The following is a 16941-nucleotide window of genomic DNA, read 5'->3' on the forward strand; positions in this document are numbered from 1 at the left end:
TGTGAAACAGGAAGCCAGGCCTCATCAGACACTAATCTTGGCAGTGCCTTGATCTTAGACTTCCAGCCTTCAGACTCAGAAGTAAATGTCTGCTGTTTATCAGCCCCTCACCTCTGGGACTTTGTTTTAACAGCTACAAAGGACTGAGATGGGGATTGAGGGGGTGGAGGGAAGACATACACAGAAGACCATGGAGATAGGGTTGGGGGACTCTGGTTGGTATCAAGGAGGAAACAACGATTCTGAGAACAGAAGGAATAGCTCATACCTCAGCCCAAGGGAGCGATGTCCCAATGCTGACTGACAGAAGCTAGTGGCAGCAGCAGGTTCAGGCACCTGTCCCATGAGCTCAGGTCTGTGTTATAATCTGTATGAGTTTTGTACAACTGCAGTGACAAAGCACCACGACAGGCAGGGGGGCGACTTAGCACATCACTTATTCTCATTCAGTCTGAGGCCAGAAGCCTGAAATCAAGGTGTCAACAAGGCCAGCTCCCTCTGAAGGCTCTGAGGGAAAATCCTTCCTGCCTCTTCCAGCTTCCAGGGGCTAAAGGGGTCCTTGATTTGTGGCAGTATCCCTCTCACCTCTTTCCCCTGGTCAGGTGGCTTCCTTGTGTCTCCTTATCCCCTCCTGTCCTTATAAGGATACTTGTCCTGGGACTCAGCACCCACCCTCAATCCAGGATGATCTTACATTGAGTGCGTATGTGCATGCACACTCAGTCATGTCCAGCTCTTTTGTGACCCCATGGACTATAGCCTACCAGGCTCCTCTGTCCATGGGACTCTCCAGGCAAGAATACTGCAGTAAGTTGTCATTTCCTCCTCCAGAGAATCTTCCTGACCCAAAGATCAAATCCACGTCTCTTGCATCTCCCTCATTGGCAGGCAGGGTCTTTGTCAGCTGAGCTTGCTCCTTACCAGGAAAGCCTCACATCAACACCCTCACCCTAATTCTATCTGCTCAGAGTGCAGATAAAGCCACCTTCACAGGTTCTGGGTTAGGTCATGAACACAGCTCGTAAAGACCATGAGGCTAAGGATGGAAAGCTTGGTCCCACACTGGGGCTGTGGAGAGAACTCTGTCCTTTAACTCTGGTCTGGTCAGTGCTCTCTCCCCTGGACCCTGCCCTTTGGCCACTCAGTGACCTTCTTCATGGCTCCCGATCCTGGAGGCCATGCTGCACTGTGGGGTCACCTGCCAAGCCAGTATCCCTGGTCCACAATTCCTCTAAGATCCAAGCACCTCTGATGTGAAAAACAAAACCAACCATGATGGCCCTTGTCTGGAGAGCCTGTAATCCTTCAAGGCAATATACTCATAGACAAACGACTTGCTCACAGCATCCCGGGACGGAGTCCCCTGGCCTGTAACACAGGAAGGTGGGCCTTTCTGGAAGCTACACGACTATTCCAAGCCCAACGTGAACTTTACCTGCAGCTCTGTGCACATTTCTGAGGCCATTGAAGGGACAGACAGATCTGAGAATCATCCTGGAGAAAGTTGAGAAGATTCTGGAGGCCTGGCCTGCCTCCCAGGCCCAGGAAATGCCCCCATGTGACATTGGGAGCCCCGTTAACCCCTGGTCTAGAGAACAGAAGGTTTAACCAGCACCATCTTGGAACTCCTGGCCTCAGACCCACCCCCAGAGACAATGCCCCACCCACATTGAAGGGAAACTTTTGCCCTTCAACTCGAGAAGACCAAACAGGAAACCACAGGCTTCAGGACAGAGCCCAGGGGCAAGCAGGGACGGGTCACCTCTGCAGGAATGACCACCTCCCCCCACCCGTGAGACCAGCTCCTGACATCTGGCTGCAGTGACCCATGTGGGGAGGTCCTTCCAAAGTTCCCCTGGTGCCGAGAGCCTGCCTCCCTCCCCATAGGAGCAACGGTTTTCCAGCTGAAAGCCTTTTTGCTGGGACAGAGCTCATTTACCAGCTGGGTAATAGAAACTCCGCCTGCTTCACCGTGTGGCTTTATATGCAAATTGAATTTCCATAGAATCCTACTTCCCTCTTAGTCAGGCATGAATAGAAATCAGTTCAATTAACAAACAAAACCGAAGGTGGAAGTGGGGAGTGGCGACCAGCCTGCAGGGTCTGGCGTCCCTGTACTTAGATCATGAGGATCTTCTCCAGGGGATCTTCCTGACCCAGGGATCAATTGTGCATCTCCTGTGCCTCCTACATTGCAGGAGAACTATTTACTGCTGAGTCACTCAGGGAAGCCCCCTTAAACATATATATGGGCAAGCCTAATCCCCAGTATGATGGTGTTAGGAGGTGGACCAGGAGGTCCATTGTCTGGTGGACCAGGGGCAGAACAGAACCAGAACGTAGAGGAAAGTGGACTCGCTCTGTCTGCTTGAGCTGAGATGTCTACCCTCCCCTCCCCTCAGACATCTGTACTCCCAGTTCTTGAGCCCTGAGACTCAGATTGGGCCTACACCCCTTGCTTTCTGGGGTCTCCTGCTTGCAATCAACAAACTTCTCAGTTCTGCCATCACTTAAGCCAATTCCACGAAATAAACCTCCCCTCATGTCTGTATAGTTTGTGCCCTCCAAGAAACAGGACCTTTTGAAGGAGGTTGCCATTATCTTCGTTACCTCCACCATAGTTTGACCTCACATCAAACAACAGTGAGGGAACACAGCCCTGTCCATCAACAGAAAATTGGATTAAAGATTTACTGAGCATGACCCCTTTGAATGCTATTCCAAAGAATAGCAAAGAGAGATAAGAAAATTGTCCTCAGTGATCAATGAAAAGAAATAGAGGAAAACAATAGAATGAGAAAGACTAGAGATCTCTTAAAAAAAAATTATAGATACAAAGGGAACATTTCATGCAAAGGTGGGCACAATAAAGGACAGAAATGGTATGGACCTAACAGAAGCAGAAGATATTAAGACGAGGTGGCAAGAATACCCAAAAGAACTGTACAAAAAAGATCTTCACAAGCCAGATAATCGCAATGGTGTGATCACTCACCTATAGCCAGTCATCCTGGAATGAGAAGCTCAGTGGGCCTTAGGAAGCATCACTACGAACAAAGCTAATGGATGGAATTCCAGTTGAGGCACTCCAGATTCTAAAATGATACTGTGAAAGTGCTGCACTCAATATGCCAGCAAATTTGGAAAACTCAGCAGTGGCCACAGGACTGGAAAAGGTCAGTTCTCATTTCAATCTCAAAGAAAGGCAATGCCAAAGAATGCTCAAACTATCACAAAACTGCACTCATCTCACATGCTAGAAAGTAATGCTCAAAATTCTCCAAGCCAGGCTTCAATACTACATGAACCATGAACCTCCAAATGTTCAAGTTGGATTTAGAATAGGCAGAGGAACCAGCGATCAAATTGCCAACATCTGCTGGATCATCGAAAAAGCAAGAGAGTTCCAGAAAAACATTTACTTCTGCTTTATTGACTATGCCAAAGCCTTTGACTGTGTTCAGTTCAGTTCAGTTCAGTCACTCTGTCATGTCCAACTCTTTGCGACCCCATGAATCACAGCACGCCAGGCCTCCCTGTCCATCACCAATTCCCAGAGTTCACTCAAACTCATGTCCATCGAGTCAGTGATGCCATCCAGCCATCTCATCCTCTGTCATCCCCTTCTCTTCCTGCCCCCAATCCCTCCCAGCATCAGGGTCTTTTCCATTGAGTCAACCCTTCGCATGAGGTGGCTAAAGTATTGGAGTTTCAGCTTTAGCATCAGTCCTTCCAAAGAACACCCAGGACTGACCTCCTTTAGAATGGATTGGTTGGATCTCCTTGCAGTCCAAGGGACTCAAGAGTCTCCAACAACCCAGTTCAAAAGCATCAATTCTTCGATGCTCAGCTTTCTTCACAGTCCAACTCTCACATCCATACATGACCACTGGAAAAACCACAGCCTTGACTAGACGGAGCTTTGTTGGCTAAGTAATGTCTCTGCTTTTGAATATGCTATCTAGGTTGGTCATAACTTTCCTCCCAATGAGTACGTGTCTTTTAATTTCATGGCTGCAATCACCATCTGCAGTGATTTTGGAGCCCCCCCCAAAAAAGTTTGACACTGTTTCCACTGTTTCCCCATCTATTTCCCATGAAGTGATGTGACCAGATGCCATGATCTTCGTTTTCTGAATGTTGAGCTTTAAGCCAACTTTTTCACTCTCCTCTTTCACTTTCATCAAGAGGCTTTTGAGTTCCTCTTCACTTTCTGCCATAAGGGTGGTGTCATCTGCATATCTGAAGTTATTGATATTTTTCCCGGCAATCTTGATTCCAGCTTGTGCTTCTTCCAGCCCAGCATTTCTCATGATGTACTCTGCATATAAGTTAAATAAGCAGGGTGACAATATACAGCCTTGACGTACTCCTTTTTCTATTTGGAACCAGTCTGTTGTTCCATGTCCAGTTCTAACTGTTGCTTCCTGACCTGCATATAGGTTTCTCAAGAGGCAGGTCAGATGGTCTGGTATTCCCATCTCTTTCAGAATTTTCCACAATTTATTGTGATCCACACAGTCAAAGGCCTTGGCATAGTCAATAAAGCAGAAATAGATGTTTTTCTGGAACTCTCTTGCTTTTTTGATGATCCAGCGGATGTTGGCAATTTGATCTCTGGTTCCTCCACCTTTTCTAAAACCAACTTGAACATCTGGAAGTTCACGGTTCATGTATTGCTGAAGCCTGGCTTGGAGAATTTTGAGCATTACTTTACTAGCATGTGAGATGAGTGCAACTGTGGATCACAACAAACTGTGGAAAACTCTTCAAGAGACAGGAATACCAGACCACCTGACCTGCCTCCTGAGAAATCTGTATACAGTTCAAGATACAATACTTAGAACTGGACATGGAACAACAGACTGGTTCCAAATCAGAAAATGAGTACATCAAGGCTGTATATTGTCATCCTGCTTATTTAACTTATATGCAGAGTACATCATGAGAAATGCTGGGCTGGAAGAAGCACAAGCTGGAATCAAGATTTCTGGAAGAAATATCAGTAACCTCAGATAGGCAGATGACACCACCCTTACGGCAGAAAGTGAAGAAGAACTAAAGAGCTTCTTGATGAAAGTGAAAGGGGAGACTGAAAATGTTGGCTTAAAACTCAACATTCAGAAAACTAAGATCATGGCATCTGGTCCCATCACTTCATGGCAAATAAATGGGGAAACAGTGGAAACAGTGTCAGACTTTATTTTTTGGGGCTCCAAAATCCCTGCAGATGGTGATTGCAGCCATGAAGTTAAAAGACACTTGCTCCTTGGAAGAAAAGTTATGACCAACCTAGACAGCATATTAAAAAGCAGAGACATTACTTTGCTGACAAAGGTCCACTAGTTAAAGCTATGGTTTTTCCAGTGGTCATGTATGGATGTGAGAGTTGGACAATAAAGACAGCTGAGCACTGGAGAATTGATGCTTTTGAACTGTGTTGTTGGAGGAGACTCTTGAGAGTCCCTTGCACTCCAAGGAGATCCATCCTGTCAATCCTAAAGGAAAATTGTCCTGAATATTCATTGGAAGGATTGATGCTAAAGCTGAAACTCCAAAACTTTGGCCACCTGATGCAAAGAACTGACTCACTGGAAAAGACCCTGATGCTGAGAAAGATTGAAGGTGAGAGGAGAAGGGGACAACAGAGGATGAGATGGTTGGATGGCATCATCGACTCAATGGACATGAATTTGAGTAAGCTCAGGGAGTTGGTGATGGGCAGGGAAGCCTGGCATGCTGCAGTTGTTGGGGTCACAAAGAGTTGGACATGACTGAGTAACTGAACTGAACTGAACATGTCTATCTACCCACATCCTGTTGGTTCTGTTCCTCTGTAGAACCCGACTAACACAGGCAGCAAGTTGGAACAGACAGGAGGGCTGCAGACTCCCTGTGGTGCGGAACACACTTATCTGGGAGTCAAGGTCAGATGGATCTTGAATGGTCCGGTCAATCTGGCATGGTGAAGTCCACTGTAGCCTCATTTCTCGTTTTTAAAGTGAAGACTGGTGTAAGTGGATGGCTATGCTCTCTCCCACCTTGAAGGCCCCGGAACCTCTCCCAGCCTCTGTTGGCTCACCCATCCAGCCCTGTCTCCTGGTCATCCATCCACCTGGATGGGACTGAGGGCGAACTTGCAGACATGGATCAGACTGCGAGTGGGCGTCGCTGGGGTATTGGGGAGGTATTGTGGGGAGATGGGTCCCAGTGGGTCTGGAAATGACAGGAGGAGCCAGTGTACTCCCCAGTCTCCCTCTCTCCAGGCCTCAGCTTCCAGCCCGTTCTTCCTGGAGGCAGACAGGCCCCCAGGAAGGGGCGGGGTTGGGGGGTGCACAGAGCAGATGGAGACTTTCACAGCAGACCTGCAGCAACATCAGCCTTGACTGAGCTCCCTGCCCAGGAACCTATCAGAAAGGGTGGAGGCAAAGCGAGGAATCACAGGAATGGGAATTAACAGTGAGACACTGTCCCATGTTACAGCCCTGCCTCTCCAGCCCTGAAATCCAATTTATTTGATGTAACTAAACCAGGCCAGTCACTGGTGGAACAGCTGGGGTTTGGGGAGAGAGGGTGAGAGCAGGAAGATATGGGCTGTGTTGGGGGGCCAGTGTCTGCCCAGGGCTGGGCTGCAGGAGACAAGTGGGAGCTTCCTTTCAACCAGGCATGCTGACCTTCACCTAAGATCACAGGACCTGCCAGGGGAGGTGACAAGGCTGTCTCTGGAGGCCAGAGTCCGTGGGGGTCTCAGGATAAACGGGCCGCGTGCTCAGCTCTCTCCTCCGCCACTCGCTCACCCATCTGTCCACCCCTGGTGAGCTGCGCAGGTGCCAGGTGCTGGGAGGCTGAGCTGCCCGTGCTGGCGTGCAGTGGTCATGGATGCTGTCTGAACCGGGCAGTGAGCTGGGCCCACAGCAGGAGGGCGGAGCCTTCTACACGGGTTCCCATCACCCGTCTCTCAGCTCCCATCAGACACCTGCTTACTCCAAACACCTCATTCTTCCCCAGCCCCCCCCCCAGAGCACAAACTGTAGGGGTGTCACTGCCAGGTGACTCCTGGGCCAGCATCTGAGCCATCCCCCAGGCTCCAAGCGTGTCCCCGGCCCGCCCCTCACCAACCCTCCTTCCGGCCCCAGTATTTGCCTTAAACCAGAGGTGGCAACCTTGTCTGTGAAAGGCCGAGAGCAAATGACTGTCTCTGCTGCACCACCCCCCGAGCACGGCGTGCAGGCAAAGGCCACCCAGACCCCCGAGGGTGTGGCCGTCACTCTGTTCCAGTGAAACAACATTCATGGTCTCTGAAATGAGGGTTTCAGATAATTATCATGTGTTATAAAAGGGGATTTTTCTTTTGATATTTTTTTCAACCATCTGACAATGTGAAAACCACTCTTGGGGGCAGGCCCTATGAAAACAAATGAGGGATCTGTGTCTGTCCTGCAGGTGACCCCACCTTAAACAGGGTCCTGCTGGTCTCACCTCCACACCCTCAATCCCACCAACCTCCTGTCCACTCGCCACCAGCCTGCCTTGACTTTTGATCTGGGTGAGGCTCCCTGCAGGGGCTCCCATGGGCTTCATTCCCAAGGGTTTCTGTGGCCCAGCCGTGTCCCTGGAAGAACCAGGCTGCTCCCTGGGAACTGGGTGAGAACTAACATTCTCACTTCCTGTCTTGGGGCGGGGGTTGGGGTGTGGAGGGGAGGAGGGGCTCTGTTGAGGTGATGCTGTAAAGCGACCCGTGTTTCCTATACAAAAGTGCACTCTTATCACCACGAGTCCAGTCTCCGTGTCACCATTGATAATTCTCCTCCAATCAATTCACCACCCCTTGCTGGTTGTGTCAGCATCACCCTGAAGAGCAGGAAGCAGAAAGTTTGCTGAACAACGGTTTTCTCCCTTTTTTTTTTTTTTTTTTTTGGTCTGGGGGAAAATGTCCTGACATCACAGTTTACGGTGACTTTCATTTCAGTTGCATCATTGGAAACAGCGCGGTGCCCTGGTGTCACCTCCTGGGCTGTTCCGTCCGTACTGGGGTGTGAGTATCTCTGCCGCCTCCTGTCAGGACGATGCTGCTGCCCGGAGCCCTGCACCCTCCCCAGGAAGGTGGCATTCTCAGCCCTGCGAAGTTGAAGCAGGATTCAAAACAGCCTCTTCTGGTGCTCCAGCTCCAAAGCCCCCACAACCCATTACCTGCAGCGAGGCTGGTGTTCCCTCGCCCGGAGCAGGGTGGCCCCGCTGACATGGACACAGGCTGAGCAGAGGCTGATGGCGGAAAGACTCACAGACACTTCCAAGAACACTGCCACTGGAGCAATGGCTAAGCAGAGTTTGTGGGACATCAGAGAGTCTCCTGGAGCTTAGTGGACGGTCCATCACTCAGTGTCTTGACAGTCTGACCTCCTGAGACCCCTTCATTCTCTGTAAGCTAAAATTTCCTTTCCGGCACCAATAGAGAGATTACCAAACCAGCCTTCCAAGAATCCATGTAGGGCCAACATGGCTATGAGCAGTGTATGGGGAAACTCTGAGTTCTGAGTCTGCTCATGGTTCATGGGGCACTCCTGACACTTGATGCATGGTTGTCCACACTGAGCAATTCTGCAGCATCACCTAGATGTGCTACACTCCGAAGCAGTTCTTTGTCTTTGTTTTAATATTTATTTATTTGGTCTCACCAGGTCTTGGCTGCAGCATGTGTCACCTAGTTCTCCAACCAGGGATTGAATCCAGGCCCCCTGCATTGGGAGCGCAGAGTCTTAGCCACTGGACCACCAGGGAAGTCCCACCAAAGTAGTTCTGACTCTACTTGGGGTCTGCCTCAGACCCCAAGCGAAGGGCTCAGTCCCAGGAGGCTGTACCCACATCAGATGCTGGTCCCAGGTCCCAGCTCGTCACCTGTACTTCCGAGGTGAAATAATAGAAAAATGGCTTGTGTGTGTGTGGGGGGGTGGCTTCCCTAGTAGCTCAGACGGTAAAGCAACCGCCTGCAATGCAGGAGACCCAGGTGTGTGTGTGTGTGTGTGTGTGTGTATTGGTCTCTGTCACCAGTTTCTGGTACATACATACATGCTAAGCTGCTTCAGTTGTGGCCCACTCTTTGCGACCCTATGAACTATAGCCATCCAGGCTCCTATGTCCATGGGATTCTCCAGGCAAGAATACTGAAGTATTCTTGCTACAAATCAGAAGTCGCCACCACCTGCTCCTCAGATTCCATAAATTGCTAGAACAGCTCAGAATTCAGGGAAACACTTAGGTTTACCATTCACTATAAAGAATGGAGAAGGAAGGAAAGGGCAACCCACTTCATCATTCTTGCCTGGGAAGTCCCATGGACAGAGGAGCCTGGCGGGATACGGTCTATGGGGTTGCAAAAAGTCAGACATAACTGAGCAGCCAAGCACATAGAGGATGTGATAAAACACACAGATGAAGAGCCAGATGAAGAGCTACAGAGGGCGAGGTCTGGGAGGGTCCTGAGCACAGGAGCTGCTGTCCTCCTGGAGTGGGCGAGAGGGCACCCTCTGGGGTGAATGCATTCAGCAACCCAGAATCTCCCCAAAGCCCACACTTCATGGATTTTTATGAAGACTTCATCACACAGGCATGATCTGTCAGTAACTCACTCTGCAGCCCCTCCCCTATCTCTGGAGGATGGGAGGCAGGGCTGAAAGTTTCAAGTCTCTAATTACAGCTTGGTGTTTCTCCTGATTAGCCCCTTGGCAGTAGTGGTAAAGAACCTGCTTGCCAATGCAGGAGACATTAGAGATGCATGTTCGATCCCTTGGTTGGGAAGATCCCCTGGAGGAGGGCATGGCCACCCACTCCAGTATTCTTGCCTGGAGAATCCTATGGACATAGGAGCCTGGAGGGCTATGGTTCATAGGGTGGAAAAGAGTGGGCCACGACTGAAGCAACTTAGCATGTATGCATGTGCCAGAAACTGGTAGCAGAGACCAATACACACACACACACATACACGAATGCAACTTTTCTATTATTTCACAATCAGAGATGACAGGTTGCAGATTCCTCCAGAGGCATGGAATCGTGCGTTTGTCCTTTTGCGATAGATGCATTTCACAGCATGATGCCCTCAAGGCTCATCTATGCTGTGCATATATCAGGATTTCCTTCTTTTTTCAGGTTTAGTGATATTCCATTGTATAGATATAGCACTTTTTTAATCTATGCGTCTGAGGGTAGATGTTTAGGCTGTTTTCCATGTCTTGGCTATCGTGATTGGAGATATCTAAAATAGTCAAATTCAGGATTTCCCTGCTGGTCCACTGGTTAAGACTTCACCTTCCAAAGCAGGGGGTGCAGGTTCTATCTCTGGTTGGGGAGCTAAGAACCCACATGCCTCGTAGCCCCCCCCCAAAAAAAACCCATAAAAAACATTAACAATATTGTAATAAATTCAATAAAGGCTTAAAAAATGAAACAAATTCATTGAAGTAAGAATGGAAAGGTGAGCTTCTAGGGGCCGGGGGGAGGGGAATGGGACACCTCAGTTCAGGGATGTGAAGCTTCAGTTGTTGTTTAGTCGCTCAGTTGTATCCAACTCATTTGCGACCCTGTAGACTATAGCCCACCAGGCTCCTCTGTCCATGGGATTTCTCAGGCAAGAATACTGGAGTGGGTTGCCATTTCCTTCTCCAGTGGATCTTCCCAACACAGGGATTGAACCTCCATCTCCTGCATTGGTAGGCAGGTTCTTTACCACTGAGCCACCAGGGAAGACCAAAGCTTCAGTTATTGTTGTTTAGTTGCCCAGTCACCCTGCTCTTTGCAACCCCATGGACTGCAGCACGCCAGACCTCTCTGTCCCTCACCATCTCCCAAAGCTTGCCCAGGTTTACATCTGTTGCATCATTGATGCCATCCAACCATCTCATCCTCTGATGCCCTCTTCTCCTTTTGCCCTCAATCTTTCCCAGCATCAGGGGCTTTTTCAATGAGTCAGCTGATTGCATCAGATGACCAAAATCCTGGAGTTTCAGCTTCAGCATCAGTCCTTCCAATGAGTATTCAGGGTTGATTTCCTTTAAGATTGACTGTTTTGATCTTCTTGCTGTCCAAGGGACTCTCAGGAGTCTTCTCCAGCACCATAGTTCAAAGGTATCAATTCTTCAGCACTCCACCTTCTTTATGATACAGCTCTCAAAACATATGTGACCACTGGGAAGATCATAGACTATATGGACCTTTATCGGCAGAGTAACGTCTCTGCTTTTAAACACACTGTCTAGGTTTGTTATAGCTTTCCTGCCAAGAAGCAAACATTTTTTGATTTCATGGCTGTAGTCATCCGCAATGATTTTACAGCCCAAGAAGAGGAAATCTATCACTACTTCCACCTTTTCTCTTCTATTTGCCTTGCAGTAATGGAGCCAGATGCCATGATCTTAGTTTTTTTTAGTATTTAGTTTTAAGTCAGCTCTTTCACTCTCCTCCTTTACCCTCATCAAGAGACTCTTTAGTTCTTCTTCACTTTCTGCCATTAAAGTTGCATCATCCACATATCTGAGGTTGTTGATGTTTCTCCTGCCTATCTTGATTCCAGCTTGTAACTCATCCAGCCTGCCATTTCACATAAAGTGCTCAGCATATAGATTAAACAAACAGGGTGACAGCAGACAGCCCTGTCACACTCATTTCTCAATCTTGAACCAATCAGTTGTTCCATACAGGGTTCTAACTGTTGCTTCTTGACCCACATACAGGTTTCTCAGAAGATGGGTAAGATGGTCTGGTATTCCCATCTCTTTAAGAGCTTTCTGCAATTTATTATGATACACACAGTCAAAGGATTTGCCATAGTTGATGAAACAGGGGTAGATATTTTTTGGAATTCCCTAGCTTTCTGTATGTTCCAACAAATGTTGGCAATTTCATCTCTGGTTCCTCTTCCTTTTCTAAATCCAGCTTGGATATCTGGAAGCTCTTGGCTCACATAATGCTGAAGCCTAGCATGCAAGATTTTAAGCATGACATTTAAGCTTAAGATTTTAAGCTTCAGTTATACAAGACAAATAAGTTCTTGAGATCTCTGTGTGGCCTGGTGCCTGCAGGTAATATTGTATTGTGCACTTTATCTGTTAGAGGGCAGGTATCAGGTTAAATGTTCTTGCACAATAAAAATATAGAAATGAAAAGATCTGCAGATTCCTCTGGTATCAAGCAGGAAAGCACTGGGGACCTCCCTCCATCCTATGTGGGGACACACTGCCGTGAGCCTCAAGCCTGCGTGTTAATGTCTATGCTTAGTCGCTCAGTCGTGTCTGACTCTTTGTGATCCCATGGACTGCAGCCCGCCAGGCTCCTCTGTCCATGGGATTCTCCAGGCACGATACTGGAGTGGGTTGCCAAGCCCTCCTCCTGGGGATCTTCCCAACCCGGGGAAGATCAGGTCTCCTGCATTTCAGACTGATTCTTTACTGTCTGAGCTACCAGAGAATCCCTGTTTTAACTTGTAGTTGGTACCAAAAGCTCAGATTTTCACAAGCAGCCCACCTTTACCTGCAGATCTGGATCATTTTGTCCTGTCTCATCTGCTTGACTTAGGACACTGAGCGGATCTGCTAAGGAAGAAGCGTCTCAGCCTGTGTGTATGTGGGAGGGGGGAGTCCATGTCTTCTTAGTCCCTACCCGAGCCCCTGGGCCTCCCAGGTGGCACTAGTGGTAAAGAACCTGCCTGTCGATGCAGGAGATGAGACGGAAGAGACAGGGCTGCAGTCCCTAAGTTGGGAAGATCCCCTGGAGGAGGGCATAATAACCCTCTACAGTATTCTTGCCTGGAGAACCCCATGGACAGAGGAGCCTGGTGGGTTACAGTCCATGGGGTCGCAAAGAGCTGGACACGACTGAAGTGAGTTAGCATGCACAAGCCCCTGATGTGCAGACTTTTCTGAGTCACTTAAGGAAAAGTTCCTTTACTGAAACATTTCCTCGCCTGTTTTGGAGGGCAATGCCTCTGTAGTCAGGCAGCACGTATCTCGCCTGGGGACTTCAGCACATCCGTCACCCGTGGGATCCCTGAGTGCTTGCTAGCAGGCCCAGTGCTTCCTCTGCTGGGGCGCAGGGAGAGGGATCTGAATATTCATGACATGCAAAAGGTAAGAGCCAGGAAATTTTCAGCAATTCACCTGCACTCCCTCTCCTTGGCTGCACTCCTCATACCAGGCATTCTCTCTCCTTGTGGACTTGTCTTCCCCATGGTTGAAGCTGTTACTGGACAAGACACTCAGGGAGAATGGCCCTCAAGGTGCCCCATATTCCCCTGGGGGAGGTACCATGGCTAATACCTCATTTGGGGGAAGAGGTTAGCTGGTACTTCCTTCCTGAGGGTCCCCCCCACCCCGCCTCCAGCAGATGAGTGGCTAGGGAATGAGCGGCTTTCATCTCTTGCCACTTATGTCTTTATCTCAGTTCAAATCCTGAAAGTCAGGAGGGTGGAGGGACCCTGGAGCTGGTCCTTCTCCTCTTCCTTGTCCATCTATTTGTCAGGCATCTCTTGGAGAAGTGGGACAATGACAAGGGCCCCAGTTTAGGGATCGGGGTGGAGGATCCTCAGCAGCCTGGCCAGTGGTGTGAATGTGGAGCCCGGCTGGTCAGTGGGGCTATGTGCTTGGAAGGGCTGGACCCAAGCTTGTTTTCATGCTCCACTGTTGCCATCTTGACAATCTTCGTGATTTTTGCACAAAGAGCCTGCGTTTTTGCAATAGACCCTGCAAATGAGAGCACTGGTCCTGGTTAGAGGCACTGGGCTCCACCATGGGTGTGAAAGGAAGACCCCATCCCTCCCCCACCCCCCACGCTCTCTCCACTCTGCCACTTCAGAAGGACACAGAGGGCCCACTGCAGGCTGGGATTGGATGGTTGGTCACAACAGGATCACCTTTTGCTCTGCAAGACCCGGAGGGAGAAACAGAGGGACCCCCAAGGCAGAGGAGACCGTCACACCCCTGTAAGTCTGCCCCTGGCTTCCATTCCCAAGGAGACGGGGAAAGACACAGACACAGTTCCCACCTCTGTAACCACAGGCTGATAGAACCTAAAATAGACAATCACGTTATTAACACATATGCAAATGTCACCTGCTCAGAAGGCAGCGGATCTGTTTCTGCCCAGAAAAGCCGGGTCCACTTGAGAACCGTACTGTTTTAATTTGTTATTTTCATTTCTGGCATGAGTATAAAAATATCATGTACGCGTGCTCAGTTGCTTCAGTTGTGTCCAACTCCTTGCAACCCCGTGGATAGTAGCCCACCAGGCTCCTCTGTCTTTGGGATTCTCCAGGCAAGAGTATTGGAGTGGGTTGCGTGCCCTTCTCCAGGGTCTTTCTGACCCAGGGATCAAACCCGTGTGTCTATGTCTCCTGCACTGGCAGGTGGGTTCTTTACCACTAACACCACCCGGGAAGCCCAAAAATATTATACATAGGTCTAATTTAACTTTTTCTTGGTGGTTCCCTAATGTTCTTTATAGCTTATGTTTTAAATCCAGGATTTAATCAAATATCACTTGTTGCCTTTAGTTGATATGTTCCTTTTTTCTCATTTATTCTAGAGCAGCTTCCTTGCTTTATTACCTATTTATTTTATTGCAGTAGCATATACGTAATATAAAATTTAACACTGACATTAAATACAATCACACCATTATGCAACAACCATTACCTCCCATCCATAGAACTCTTTTCATTTTCCCAAACTGAAAGCGTGTGCCCATTAAAGACTAACTCCCCATCCACCTCCCCCAGCCCCTGGCACCCTCTACTTTCTGTCTCTATGGATCTGACACCTGTAGGTACTTCATATAAGCAGGATGAGGCAATGTTTATCTTTTTTTTCCCCACTTACTATAATCAAGCTTCACCAGTGTTGTAGCTTATGTTATAATTTCCTTTCTTTTTAAGGTTGAATAATATTCCATTGCATGTACATACCATGTTTGCTTATCCATCCATCTGTCAATTTTAATTTCTTCCACATGTTGGCAACTGTGAATAATACTACAAACATGGATGTACAAATGGCTATTCAAGTCCTTGCGTATGATTCTTTTGGGTCTATGGTCAGGAGTGGAGTTGCTGGGTCCTGTGATAATTCCACATTTAATTTTTTGAGGAACCACCATACTGTCTTCCATAGCAGCTGCCTCATTTTGCACACCCATCAGCTGTGTACAAGATTTCCATTTCTCTATATATACTTGCCAACACTTGTTATTTTCTGTTTCTTTTTTTTTTAATAGCTATCCTAAGGCGTGTGAGGTCATATCTCATTGTGATATTTATTTTTTTGTGATTGACTTTTTCGAAGCATTCAGGGCATCTGGTTTTTAGAATGTCCCACAACTGGGATTTTCCTGGCTGCTTCCCCCCATTTAACTCAGGTTAAGCACTTTGAGTCCAGACACGGAGTACATCTCAGTGATAGAAGATTGGTTTGTCTCATTAATGGTTATTAATAAAATGGTGCTTCCAAATCTCTCCATCATAAAGGAGGTTATAGTCAACCTGTGAGGATGCTTTGTGAGAGCACAAATATCCTGTTCACCAGCAGCGGCTACTCAAGGCTTTAGCATCAGCAGTTGGTCCTTGCTGTCATCAGCGATGGCAATAGTGACTAGAAAGCAGCAGTGCTCTGATCCCGCGCTGCCCTGCTGCGCTCAGTCACATCTGACTCTTTGCAACGCCATGGTGGCGCAGTGGTAAAGAATCTGCTTGCCAGTGCAGGAGACACCAGAGTTGCAGTTTCTATCTCTGGGTCAGGAAGATCCCCTAGAGCAGGAAATGGCAACCCACTCCAGTATTCTTGTCTGGAAAATTCCATGGACAGAGTGTTACCAAAACCAAGTCCGACAGTTCACTGTTGGATAACCAATTCTCGAGACAAGGGTTGGTAGGAAAGGAAAGGTGGCTTTATTTTGAATACAGGCAACCAAGGGAGAATGTGGACTTGTGTCCAGGAACCAACTCCCAATTGCTGCTCAGGAGACAGAAGTTTTTAAAGGGGAGCTTCAGGGTTGTATGGATGGAGGGAGGGGGCAGGATGGCACAGTCAGCTCTGACAGTCATCTCGATATCAGTGACAATGGTCATAGCCATCTCCAACCGTCCTCTCGATATCAGTGACGTGGCAGTCCATTCAGCATCGTCTTGGCTGTTTTGAATACAGTTAATCTCCAGTTTCAGCGTTTGTTCCCGCATCTTGGGGACAGTTCTTAGAAGTGGAGCGGCTTATGTCACAGCTTTTGTCTGGTCATCATGTAATTATCCTCTCATCACGGAGTCACCTTCTTCCACCCAGGTGAGTGGGCTTCAGTATTTTAAAAACAGCTCACAGGGTATGGCTCAGAATATTATCTATGACTCTTGAGGGGTAACAAAGTCCTTGGCTCTGTTTAGTGACTAAACTAGTGTGTGTTTTGTCCTGTGTAAAGGCTTAGAGTGGGAGGCATAACTGGTGTTTAGGGCAAAGGTTGTGCTTACAAGAGAAGCCTGGCGAGCTACAGTCCACAGGGTCGGACATGACTGAGCGAGTGACTGAGTACATTCTAACCCTAGCACTCCTCCCACACCAAGTATCTCTCTTTTTCTGTTAAAAAAATGTTTTCCCCATCACCTCTTTTCCAAACCATTTTTGAGGATCACCACAGACTCATTGATTTTTTAAAAATCTCAGTGTCTTATAATCCATCACCATCATTCCTCTTTCTGTTACTCAAATTGCCCTACATTCGGCCAGAAGGAACCCCTGAGAGCTGACTCCCATGTCATTTCAACACACCCTCACTTCCTTGCTCTCCGGCACAGCAAGGTCATGGGGACCACTGTTCTCTCTCTGTCCCAGACTTGGAATCGGCCTTGTCCCCACAGAGCCCTGGCTCCTTTCAGTGGGGAACAGGGCAAAAATCCAGATTTGGGCATTTGGT

This window comes from Bos indicus, chromosome 16 (assembly GCF_029378745.1).
Source record: "Bos indicus isolate NIAB-ARS_2022 breed Sahiwal x Tharparkar chromosome 16, NIAB-ARS_B.indTharparkar_mat_pri_1.0, whole genome shotgun sequence".
Taxonomy (NCBI): Eukaryota; Metazoa; Chordata; class Mammalia; order Artiodactyla; family Bovidae; genus Bos; species Bos indicus.